This window comes from Zeugodacus cucurbitae, chromosome 2, assembly GCF_028554725.1.
Source record: "Zeugodacus cucurbitae isolate PBARC_wt_2022May chromosome 2, idZeuCucr1.2, whole genome shotgun sequence".
In the NCBI taxonomy this organism is placed as follows: Eukaryota; Metazoa; Arthropoda; class Insecta; order Diptera; family Tephritidae; genus Zeugodacus; species Zeugodacus cucurbitae.
The window spans coordinates 40,635,052-40,647,727 of NC_071667.1; positions in this window are offsets into that span (position 1 = coordinate 40,635,052).

The following is a 12,676-nucleotide window of genomic DNA, read 5'->3' on the forward strand; positions in this document are numbered from 1 at the left end:
TTTTACGGCCAGGTGTTCATGCAATATCGAATGTATGCTGGTGGGAGAAATGCATAGGCATGCCTCTATCTGAAGGTATGTTACATGACGGTCTTGCATTATAAGTTCACGTACGGCATCGATGTTTTCTGGCACAACGGCTGTTTTTGGACGACCTTCACGGAATTCGTCTTTGAGCGAGCGTCGGCCACGATTGAATTCGTTGTACCAGTTTTTCATAGTGCTATAGGATAGTGCTTCATAGCCATACAAAGATTTTAGTTCATCGATGCACTCTTGTCGCGATAATCCACGTCGAAAGTTGTGAAAAATGATCGCACGAAAATATTCACGAGTTAATTCCATTTTTTGAATTATTAAATGACAAAACGTTCTGAGTGATGTTATGCTAAAAAATGTCAAACTTTCCAATGGAAATGTCAGATTGCACCTGGCAACACTTAGTGTTGCCTAGGCCAGAAATATATATAGCAGCCCTCGTAATACGCAGACTCACAAAATATATTATCTAACTATTATACTATTATAAAGAGAAAAGATTTGTATGTATGTTTGTAACGAATAAACTCAAAAACTACTGTGCCGATTTTAAAAATTCTTTCACCATTGGAAAGCTATATTCACCCCGAGTAACATCAAAATCTCAACTTTTTGGAAATAGTTCCTAGGTGAGGGTATCAAAAAAACTCCGTGAAGGAGAATCTTAATCTGAAACTAAAAATCGTCTTGCAAGCCATTCAGTACGTTTCGCAATCGCGTGCCATAGAGTCGAGTAACGAGCGCTCGCGGCTGCTTGCTGAACAAAACTTCAAAACTTCCCAAGTACTCGACTCTCAAGAGTACGGAGCGTGTGCAGCGGATTGAAGAACAAAATATTAGAAATATACAAGCTCGCACTAGGGCGTCGAACTCTGAGCGTTCCCAACGCCTTCATAATCAGAGAGAAAGACATCAATAACAAAGACTAGAGGTCGTAATCAAGTTTTAGCTCATTGTAAATAAAATATAATTTCATATTCGAATTTTGCCCATTTTACTTTTTTAAAATGAACCCACGCAAGAAACGGGAAAGTGCATATATATATATAAATCTTCTGTACGTGTGTTAGTCATTGAACTCCTCCTAAACGGCTGGACCGATTTTGAATTGATGAAATTGTTTGTGTGTATTCTAGGGGGTTTGAGGTTGGTTTAGATTCACAATACGATAAACTAGATTATGTTTTTTAGTTATATTATTTATTTAAAAATTGTTTTTGATATTAGCAGAACTTACATAGGATACGGCAGACTGCGCTGTAGTCGATGTGTAAACTATTCAAGAGTGTGTCTTGAAACCTTCGTGGAAGACCAGGAAAAAATTAGAAAATATTTAAAAATGGAAAAATAGCGATGAATAATAAGAAAATTTTATTTGAATTGAATTATTTGAAACCAATCCATTTCGATTATATCTAGTAATAATATCGTGGACTGTGGATTTGCTTTTCTTCACAAAATTTGCTATTTCACGCTCCGTTTTTCCTTGTAAATGGTGATGTATGACTAAATTGCGCTCAACCAAAGTAGACTGTTTAATTTTACGCGACATTTTAAAAAAATACTCACTTAAACTTCACTGACTGGCTTACGATATTCAAATGACAAATCTTCAGGCTTATAATTAAATTTCGAATATATATAACGGAACATTTACCGTTACATTTTCTAGAAATACAGTTTGCCCGACTTTCAATGTGAGGCGAAAAAGTGGCCTTAGTACAGTTTTTGTTACATGCGTTAAGTTTTATGTTACTTTGAATATATAATTTTGTTGTTTTTTAACAGTAAGACTTTTTTTTAATAAAATACAAAAAAATTGAGTTGAATATCTTTTTTCATTACAATTTTATTATAAGTTGAAATTTTGTTTTGCGCTTGCCCGACTTTCAATGTGAGTGACTGTATATATAATTCCTGAACCAATTTCACTCATTTTCACTACCAAGGTTAACGGGAATAGGGGCAACTTGGTACCTGTTAGTAGGCAAACAAACGGCACATTCAGCATTGAAATTACTCCTAAATTGCAAATGACCGAAACACCAGTCGGCAAAACGCAAAAAATATCGCTGTATCGAAAATTTTCCAGATATTCAAGAAGTCGCTGGAGGCACTGCACAGGACTTTAAAAGATTAACGCGACATCCAAAACGTTTTTGGTGGACTCTTCCAATTATGCCTGAATCAACTGTTGCTGACGAGCTAATCACATGACTAAAATATTCTAATTTGTCGCGAAACATTAAGAATCGCCAATTAACAACTAACATACGAGAGTTTTTGCAAAAATATGAAATTGCGATTGAAGAAGCAGTTGGAAATGGCAGGGTCGCAGTTGACACCTCGACGGATTAATAACATTTCCAACAGATATCTGCCACTTCATGGATTCGAAAGAAGAGCTTAGTCAACGTGTTTTTCATGACATGAAACCATAATATAATAACCATAAATGACTGATTGAATATTGTCAATATTGAATTCTCCACTGAGATATATAATGAGGCATTAATAATTATTGAAGATTTTTGTGTTCTTATTTCAAACACGTCGCTCATACACTTTGGCAATTAGGAATGGCTGAAGTTCTGAGAAAGTGCAAAATTATTATTTGGGATGAATGCACAATGGCCTATAAGCATTCACTAGAAGCTCTCGATAGAACCCTGAGAGATATAAGAAATAATCAAAGACTTTTCGGTGGTGCTTTGATCTTAGTGTCTGGTGATTTCAGACAAACCTTGAGTGTCATCCTACGTGTTTGAAAGAGTCCTATCTATGGCGACATGTCAGTAAATTAAACCTTACAATCAATATGCGTGTTCAACTCCAAAATGACCCATCTGCGTCGCGATTTTCTGAACAATTGCTAAACATTGGTAATGGTGAAATTCAATTGTATAGCGATACACAGTATCTGTGGACTTTTGGAAAACCCGCTTAAGTCTAAAAACCAAATTTTACAGGAGAGCGAAAAAACACATTTAACTGTTAACAAAACATTTGTTAATACATATTAAAAAGAAATAGGACCATTGCATAAAAGGGTAATGATTTCTTATGATTTTCCACTTAACTATCTTCGACTAACCGCAACAGTTTTATTTTAAACCAAGTTTAAAGGAAATAAACTGATTCTTCTTCCAAACTGATTTTAGAAAAAAATATCCGCTTATGTCAGGTAAGAGTATTTACAAAAATCACCTGAGACGAAAAATTTCACAAAATGTTTAACATATTACGACTTAAGTTCCTTTTTCAAACATTTTAATGATACAAACCAGACTTAAGTGGATAATCAAAAATTCATTTTTATTTATAAAAGACAAAATATGCAAGTTCTTTATGTAATTTACAATAGAAAACTCATAAGTAAAGATTTAAAATAATTTGCATTTAACAAAAGAATTTTTAAACAATAAAAGAAAATTAACATCAGTAATACAATAAAATAAATAGGCACTTCAATACAGATGCATATATGAACACAAACAAATATATATTTTTGAATTTTGTTAATTAAATTTTTAGAGATTTTCTTCAATTTCATCCAAATCTGTATCTATTTCAACTACGAATTCTCCTTCAACTTTAAGATTTCGGTAAAAACTGTGCAGCTCTGGGTTGACCAACGGCAACATATCTAGCAAATCGCGTTTTTTGTTTGCAGAAATAGGGAGAGGACCCATATAAAAATTTGCAAGCTCATAGTTTTGATCTCTTTTACGCCGTGCTTTTATGTTTAATTCCTTAAATGGATCGCCCAAGCCAAGAGAATATTTGTAGCGTACCAGTCCAGGCTCCTTTTTCACGTACCGCAACCACCTTACAAACTTCCACTCAAACTTTTCACCTAAAAAATTGTAAGAAATAAGCAAAATACTAATATTAATACTATTACTTAAAAGTAAAATACTAACCTTCGGTGTTATTGTTTCTCCAGGAATATTTGATCAGTCATGGGGATGTTGAATAGAAATAGAAGTGTATTTCTTTTTCTTTTCTATCTGTGCGTGAACTGTATCACATTCTAGATATACCCATCTAGGGACCAACAACCAGAAACTTGTGATCAATTGTTTCAATTGTGGGATGATCTTCCAACACCTTTGCAAACATAGCACAAATATACGAGTTGCGATTTTGACCAGTGCATGAATCACTGTATAAAATGACATGCTTTACGTCATTAGATAAGCTTGCGAGGCACTTATAAATGCAAGAGCCGATGTCATTAGCTCCGCGCTTCGCAATAGCTTCATGCCAAATGTAGCAGTTGGCCTTGTTGGTGGCACCATCATCAATAGTTAAGTTGAAGGTCCACAAGGGACGTTTATAAAAAAACATTGAAGCTTTCAAATAAGGCGTTGGCAGACACTGCTGCAGGTCGAAAGAAAACATTTTCACAGACTTATCTTGACGGGAGAGTTCTTTGTCCCTTTTCTTACAGTCATATGCGAAATCAGCAGCATCATGGTGGTTTTTTAATTGTAAAGTAATCTCAGCTTTTTCCACCATATTCTCAGTATTTTTAATTTTTTCTTTCAATGTTTCGCATTGGGTACATAAATTAAGTCGGGGTTTTTTAAATTTAATGTCTAAAGTTTTAAATATTTCCTGAAATTTTGATTCTGACACCGGATTAGAAATATTTTCTTTATACAATCTATAGAGTGATGCCTGATTAAGTCCTCGTTGGAAATAGATCTTGGTAGTATGACGCCGACTGTAATGGCTTTCATATTTTGGTATAGAGTTTATAAAGTTCAAAATTTCGTTATGCTTCTCAACCGTAAGCTTGTTGCTTGGAGCACTCCATTCCCGGCGGTCATTAGGAGGGACTTCGCCGTATTCCGGTTGTGTTTTGCACATACAAATAGTTTTGATTCTCTGCTCTGTTTCGCCATACAATTGAAGGAAACATTTCTTGCAAACTTTTATGTTTTCGGAATTAGTTTCGAAATGGTAAATAAAAACGTACTCTCTTTTGTTCGGGTTATCTAAGATGGCAGTTTTTTTGTTCTGTCAATTAGGCTTGATAGTATTTGCCGACGTGAGTTATAGTCCCTATTCCAATAACTTTTAAAGAGGATGGTTTGTTCTTCGAAGCTAATTTTTGTTTTGCATTTCATTCTACATTCCCCCAGAAGTTGAATATTTGTGTAATCACTGCAGTTTTTTCTAGACTTTTTGTATTCCTTGTTTAAATTTCTACCTGACTTTTTAGTTTGTTTTGGTGATTTATTAGGAGTAGAAAAAAGCTCGGCCTCATTTAAACCAGGTGAGACAAAATTATTGATGTTCGCTTCTAATACATTTGCCATAATTTGTATGCTTTCAGTGGTGGCATTCAGCTCAGAATTTTCACTTGAAGGTACAAAATCTGAGTCTAAAAAATCCGTTTCATTAAAGACGTCTTCTTCAGACTCGTTTTGACTTGTAAATTCATCAGAAACCTTGCGTTGTTGCGACTCAGAACGAACACGTGATGTGTTAACTTCAAAGGAAAGTGGGGTTAAATCACAGTCCGTAACTCGCATTTGCTAATCTGCCACTAAACTTTCAGAGGTTGTCTCTGTTGAATTGGATTTTAATATCTCTGTGTCTTTTTTTGGCAATTTTCTTGCCATATTTGCAAGAATCTGTCCCCTTTTCATTGTAAAAACAACTTATCTGGCAAACTTTTTGTTATATTTGCATTAGAAAAAACACCTAAGTTCAATTAAAATACCCGCAGACTTAGCCTTTCTGTTCGGAAAATTTCAGAAAATGCTCTTAGCAGGACATAAGACGTGTTAACACGGCGAGAGTTGATCATAAAACAATTTCTAAAATGAACTGAACTCCTTTTATATTGGTATTATTTCAAGTTCTGCCCGAGGAAAAAGCACTTACACCGAGTTAAGTTCTTTTTCCAAAAGCAAAATAAAAAAAAGCGTCACATCAAGTTGACTTAAGATGGTTTTCTAAACAATAGTTAGAGGTTTATTTAGAATGTTTTTCTCTTTTCTATCTTATCTGACTTAAGTTGTTTTCGCAAATACACTAGGAAAAAATATCGACTTAAGATGCTTTTTCAAAATGCATATCTCCGTCGCTTATCACGCTATCAGTACGCCGATAAGACAGAAATGACCGTAATGAAAATGTGCTTTTATGATAAAGAAATTGGAAAATTTACTTATCATCAATTCAAATATATCAATCAATTTAAAAATACAGCAGTCACTGCTTGGTAATGAATTTACATTTAAATAAATTGACACTGTTGTTGATCCAGATGAAGTTGTCAACTATCCTGTAGAATTTTTGAATTCACTGGATTTACCTTGATTGCCACGACATAACTTGCGATTAAAGATTGGCTCACCTATAATTTTGCTTCGAAATTTGAATGCGCCAAAATTGTGTAATGGTACGCGATTAGTCATAAAATATCATGGGCAACATTTTTGAAGCCACTATTTTGAGAGGAAAATTTCAAGTTGAGGACGTACTCCTACCACGGATTCCAATGATTTCTTCAGATTCGCAGATACCATTTAAACGTTTACAATTTCCAATCCGTTTGGCATTTGCGATGACTATTAATAAGGCGCAAGGTCAAACGATGACGATGGACTAGATTTAGAAAATCCGTGCTTTTCTCACGGCCAATTATACGTTGCGTGCTCGAGGGTAGGAAAACCATCGAATTTATTTATTTATACCTCTCAAGGATTAACCAAAAATATTGTACATACGATGGCATTCCGATAATTTCAGTATTTGTAGATAATTAACTCTTAGAATAAATACCCGTTATAAAATAATTCAAGATCCACCTTTTTCACCAAACGACTTTATTGGTTATTTTGTAATAAATATATATGAATGACTTTAGGTATTGTAATAAGTTTCGAATAAAAATTTGCATCATAAGGGTCTAATAATGGTTACAGCTAATTTCCAAAAGTTTACATTGAGACGTGGGACAGGACAACGTCTGTCGGGTCCGCTAGTATGTATATAAGTATGTAAAAACTTATAACTTTGGAAATGTTTGTTTAAACCCGTGCGAAGCCGGAGCGGTCTGCTAGTTTTTTTTTAATATAATTATTGCACTGCGCAGGCACACAAAACAAAAACCCACTAATATGGTATAAATTTACATTTTTTTGGTTTGCTGCTGCTTTCAGATAATGTGAGATATATGCTGCTGTTGTATTGCTGGATACTAAAGCTAGAATAATGTAATAAATTAGTTCATTAAATTTTATTATAATAAAAAATAACCAGAAATCCATTTGACTTACCTTTTTTATTTATGAGCGCAAATGACTCACGTTTTTCAATAGTTATTTAAATTCTTTGGCACTAATGACAATTATGTTTTCTCTTTCACACTCATTTAAAAAGAACAAGAAATGATATAACTAGTTTTGTTCAGTTTGGGAAATAAATTAGTTCATTAAATATAAATAATAATAAAAAATAACAAGAATTCCATTCGACTTACCTTTTTTGTCTATAAGCGCAAATAACTCACGTTTTTCAATAGTTTTTTAAATTTTTTGGCACTAATAACAATTATGTTTTCTCTTTCACACTCATCTAATAAGAACAAGAAATGCGATAACTAGTTTTGTTCTGTTTGGGAAATTCGAAATGTATTAATCCTAGCATGATTAATTCGACCTTGGAGTAAAATATTTCTAAGCATTTTAGAAGAATTATTATTTCATCGCATTAGGGTTAAAAAACAAAACAACCCATATGTGTACGTTGGTGTTAGTAATTGAAGAAACATGAGGGGAAGTGGTTAGGCCTGGCTGGCAGGGAAACTAGAATAACATAAATTCACACCTAATACAAGTCTATCATTGCCTACATTGTTTTATACATATTGGTCCATCGAGCCGGATGTACATTTGGTCCTTCGAAGCGGAAGTACATTTTGGTCCTTCGAGCCGAATTTACAGACATCGTCGAATGACTTGGATTAATTTATTAATCTTGTATTGGTGTTATTGTGGTTGTTGTATTTGTGTTTATTCGCTGAACTATGTCAATGTAGTGTTCGCCATTGCCAATGTTCAATTCTGATTTTCAATGGTGTCGTAGAATCTGATTGGATTTTAATCTTTTCGAATATAAGCAAAAATTCGAATCAGTTCAAAGTGTCACAATTTATTCATGATGCAAAATTGACCAAAATTACAATTTTGGATTTTATGTAAATTTTAAGCTCGTAATTAGTTGTAAATATTCAATAAAAAGAAAAAAGTGTTTAAAATGAGTGCAGCAATAGTAGCTTTTATTTTATTTGAGCTAGAAAGCAGCGAAAAGTTAGGCTCCTGGCACGCCCCCTGTGAACATTTAGATTTTTCTTTTCGGATTTTAATTTAGCAGCTCAAAATTAGTATGTCCTACAAATTTCAATATTTTACGTAAATTTTAAGCGTTCTGTCCTTAATGTGTTAATATAGACTGAATATAAATGCCTTTTTAATGATTTTAAATGTCATATCACCACACCTGCAGTTTTCAACTATACCTCATCAAATTCAGTTAACCGCAACGTTACGTTTTTTAGCAGAGTGATCATACCTACGAGGGGTGGGAAGTGACGGTTGCATCAATTTGGCAAGAACAGTGTCACAAATTTTAACGCATGTTATATAGCCAATAGGTAAAACTATTCATGGAGTAAAATTAAAAGATGAGGTCAAGAAAATTATTGCGACATTCAAGCTTTTCTCCCGTCTCAATAAAAATAATTTTGTGCAGTTAAAAATACAAATATGTAAACATAAATATTTTATTTGTGTATACGTATGACACTGGTATACTTACGTGCGGAAAGTATGAATCGAAAGTGAAAGCGCAAACACTCAAGATTCGTTAAACGTTATAATAATTTATTATTAAAATTTCAACTTGATTGGTTCTAATATGAACATATGTTGGGATATTGACTTTTGTCGAAAACAATTTGGCTTATCTTTAATTAAACTGAGTTGAGATACGATAAGTCACCGCACACACACACAGCGCACTAGAACTGATGTCCGTATCCTGACTGGAATGGACGGACGGAATGAGATTCCTTGCTGGGAATAAACGATATTAAACCGGGTTGGTAGCGCGCGTTCTGGTTCACGATTAGAATAGAATGAGGAAGATCCCGTTGGGATCTATCCCTTTTAATGATTTTGGTGGTGAATATCGGACTCAATTCGTTGAAGATCGTGTGGTTGTTGTGTTTTACGATGAGCGATGTTAGACGCTGTGTATGATGCGTGCGTGTGTAGTGGTGTGGGTGGTAACCTGCTACATTGAGATGTAATGATGTGATGCGTGATGTAATGGGATGTGATGACGTTTTTGAGAGATGTTGTTGCATGTTACTAAGTCATGTAAACAATTTGAATCAAAATATAAAAAAGAACTATAATGAGTAGTTATTAATTATTTTTTATGAGTCGGGAAGAAAGCTTGAATGTCGCATTAATTCGACGGCTAATTAGAGATCGTTCCAATCACAGTACATACAGTAAAAAACCTTATTCGTAGGGAATTCTCGGGGGTAAGATAGCCGCCATCTTGGAAAACCACAGTGCTGTAAATATTGAGTACTTAATTTTAGTAAAACTTTAGTCATAACCTAGCAAATATTATATATATAGCTGTCTTATATAAAGCGAAATTATTCATTTTTGCTATATTTCACTTATACGATAGAAGATTTTATAATCAATGTGTGTCATATTATATGCAAAAAATTTATTTAATGTAGATGAGATATTTTGTAAGTGGAAATGGAGTTTCAAACTGAACAAATTGAAATTACAGCAGACTAATCGAGTCTGATAGTAAGCAAAGAAAAAATCGCTTATGCTATAAACAATGTCTTTCGTATAAAGCAGAGGACCCGGATGGGATTATACCCATAATGCTACAAAATCTGAAAGAACCAAAAGTTCAAAGGCTTGAAAAAATAAACAAAGCTAGTATTAAACTATCACACATAGTGCAAGATAGTGCTAAAGATTTTAGACTTATCAGCCTTAACTCTTTCATGTTGAAGGTTATAGAAAGACTAATGGATAAACACATAAGATCAAGAATAGGAAGCACATTATCGACGGCCCAATATGCGTATATAAAAGGCAGATCGACCGAAACTGCCTTACAAGTCGTTGTAAACGTAATAGCTACATCACAAACAGTATACAATAGATGCCTTCTTGGATATAGAGGGAGCCTTCAAAAATATAGAATTAAGCACGATAATTGATTCACTGACACACGCCGGCATAGACCATATGGTTGGCAGTTGGATGAAATCGATGTTTATGAACAGGATTATCATAGCAACCAACGAAATACTGCATGAACTCAACAAAGGTGGTGTGAAAGCAGTAACATACGCAGACGACATAGTGATGATGATAACTGGTATTTTTCCATTAGACAATGGAAAGGGCTCAATGGGCAGCTGGTAATGGCTTAGATGTAAACCCGCGTAAGATGGACTATTCACGAATAAAACCAAGATACCCCAATTTATACTTCCCTCACTCAACGGTACAACAATTCCTCTGTCCTCGACAGCTAAGTACCTAGGGGTGCAGATGGATACCAAACTAAATTGGAAAATTAATATTGAAAACAGAATAAACAAGTAAGGAAAGGCTAAGTTCGGGTGCAACCGAACATTTTATACTCTCGCAATTTATTTTGAGATCTACCTATATTTTCGGTGAAAAATTATCCTTAGGCACTGAGTTCTTCATGTTTGATATCAGGGGCCTTGAAAAGTCATGGTTCGATTTTGACAATTTTTCCACAAGTGACGTCACAGCTCAAATACAGTATTTGCGTAAAGTTTTATTTCGCTATCCTTATCGGTTCCTTATGTATACATTATAAAGTGAACGAATCAGAAGGATTCAAAATTGAGTTATATGGGAAGTAGGCGTAGTTGTGAACCGATTTCGCCCATATTCCACCAGTGTCATCAGAGTGGCCAGAAAATATTATACACCGGATTTCATTGAAATGTGGGCGACGCCACGCCCATTTTCCATTTTGTAAAAAAAATCTCAGTGCTTCCTTCTGCCATTTCTTATGTAAAATTTGGTGTTTCTGACGTTTTTCGTTAGGGAGTTAACCCACTTTTAGTAATTTTCAACCTAACCTTTGTATGGGAGGTGGGCGTGGTTATTATCCGATTTCTTTCATTTTTGGACTGTATAAAGAAATGGCTAAAAGAAACGACTGCAGAAAGTTTGGCTTATATAGCTTTATTGGTTTGCAAGATATATACAAAAAACCTATTTAGGGCGGGGTCACGCCCACTTTTCCAAAAAAATTACATTCAAATGTGCCCCTCCCTAATGGGATCCTATGTTCCAGATTTTATTTTCATTACTTTATTTATGGCTTAGTTATAGCTCTTTATATGTTTTTGGTTATCGCCATTTTGTGGGCGTGGCAGTGGTCCGATCATCCGATCCGCCCATCTTCGAACTTAACCTTCTTATGGTGCCAAGGAACACGTGTTCCATTTTTCATTAAGATATCTCAATTTTTACTCAAGTTACAGCTTGCACGGACGGACAGACAGACATCCGGATTTGAACTTTACTCGTCACCCTGATCACTTTGGTATATATAACCTTATATCTAACTCGTTTAGTTTTAGGACTTACAAACAACCGTTATGTGGACAAAACTATAATACTCTCTTAGCAACTTGTGGCCCACTATACTTGCAAGAGAATAATAAGCAGAAACTGGGATCTCAAACCAAATATAGCCATGTGGATGTACACGGCCGTGATCAAACCAATACTAACATATGGTACTCTAGTATGGTGGCCAGCAATAAATAAGCATTATAACATCAAGAAGTTAAATGGATTACAGAAGGCAGCCTGTGCAGGGGTTAGTTGACGCCGACTGACACACTTAATGTGCTTATATTCCAACTGCCCATCGACGTTTTCATAAGAAAAGTTGCAGCATTTTCTGCTATAAGAATAAATGAACTAGGTGGTTGGCATACAAGTTATGGACATAGCGGTATCCTGAAAAATTTTATTAACAATTTAAACAAATCAGACTATATCCCCCCAAAGTTAGTCCTCAATATTGACTAATAGGTGAGGATACCCTCTAGTCTCGAATGGAGAAGAGGTTTAGAAATAGAGGAGAATACGATCTCAATCTATACCGACGGGTCCAAAATGGACTGCGGAGTAGGTACGGGGGTATACTCAAAAAATCTAGACATATCTCTCTCTATCTGTCTACCAAACGCAGCCAGTATCTTCCAAGCGGAAGTGCTTAGCATACAGAAGGCCTGTGGAGCAATATTGAACGACAATGGAGGTGATATAAAAAGCGAATTTATACACAGACAGTCAAGCCGCATTGCCGGCTTTGTCGTCTCCGGAGATTAATTCCCACGTAGTCAGCAATTGCTGGAAGGTTTTGTGCTCATTAGCAGAAAAACTCAACCTGTCCATTATATGGGTTCCAGGTCACAGGACATTTTCGGAAATGAAAAAGTAGATGAATTGACAAAAACAGGAGCCTCTCTAGATGAATCCGAGGCGGAACAAATACCATGCCCGTTAGGAACTAT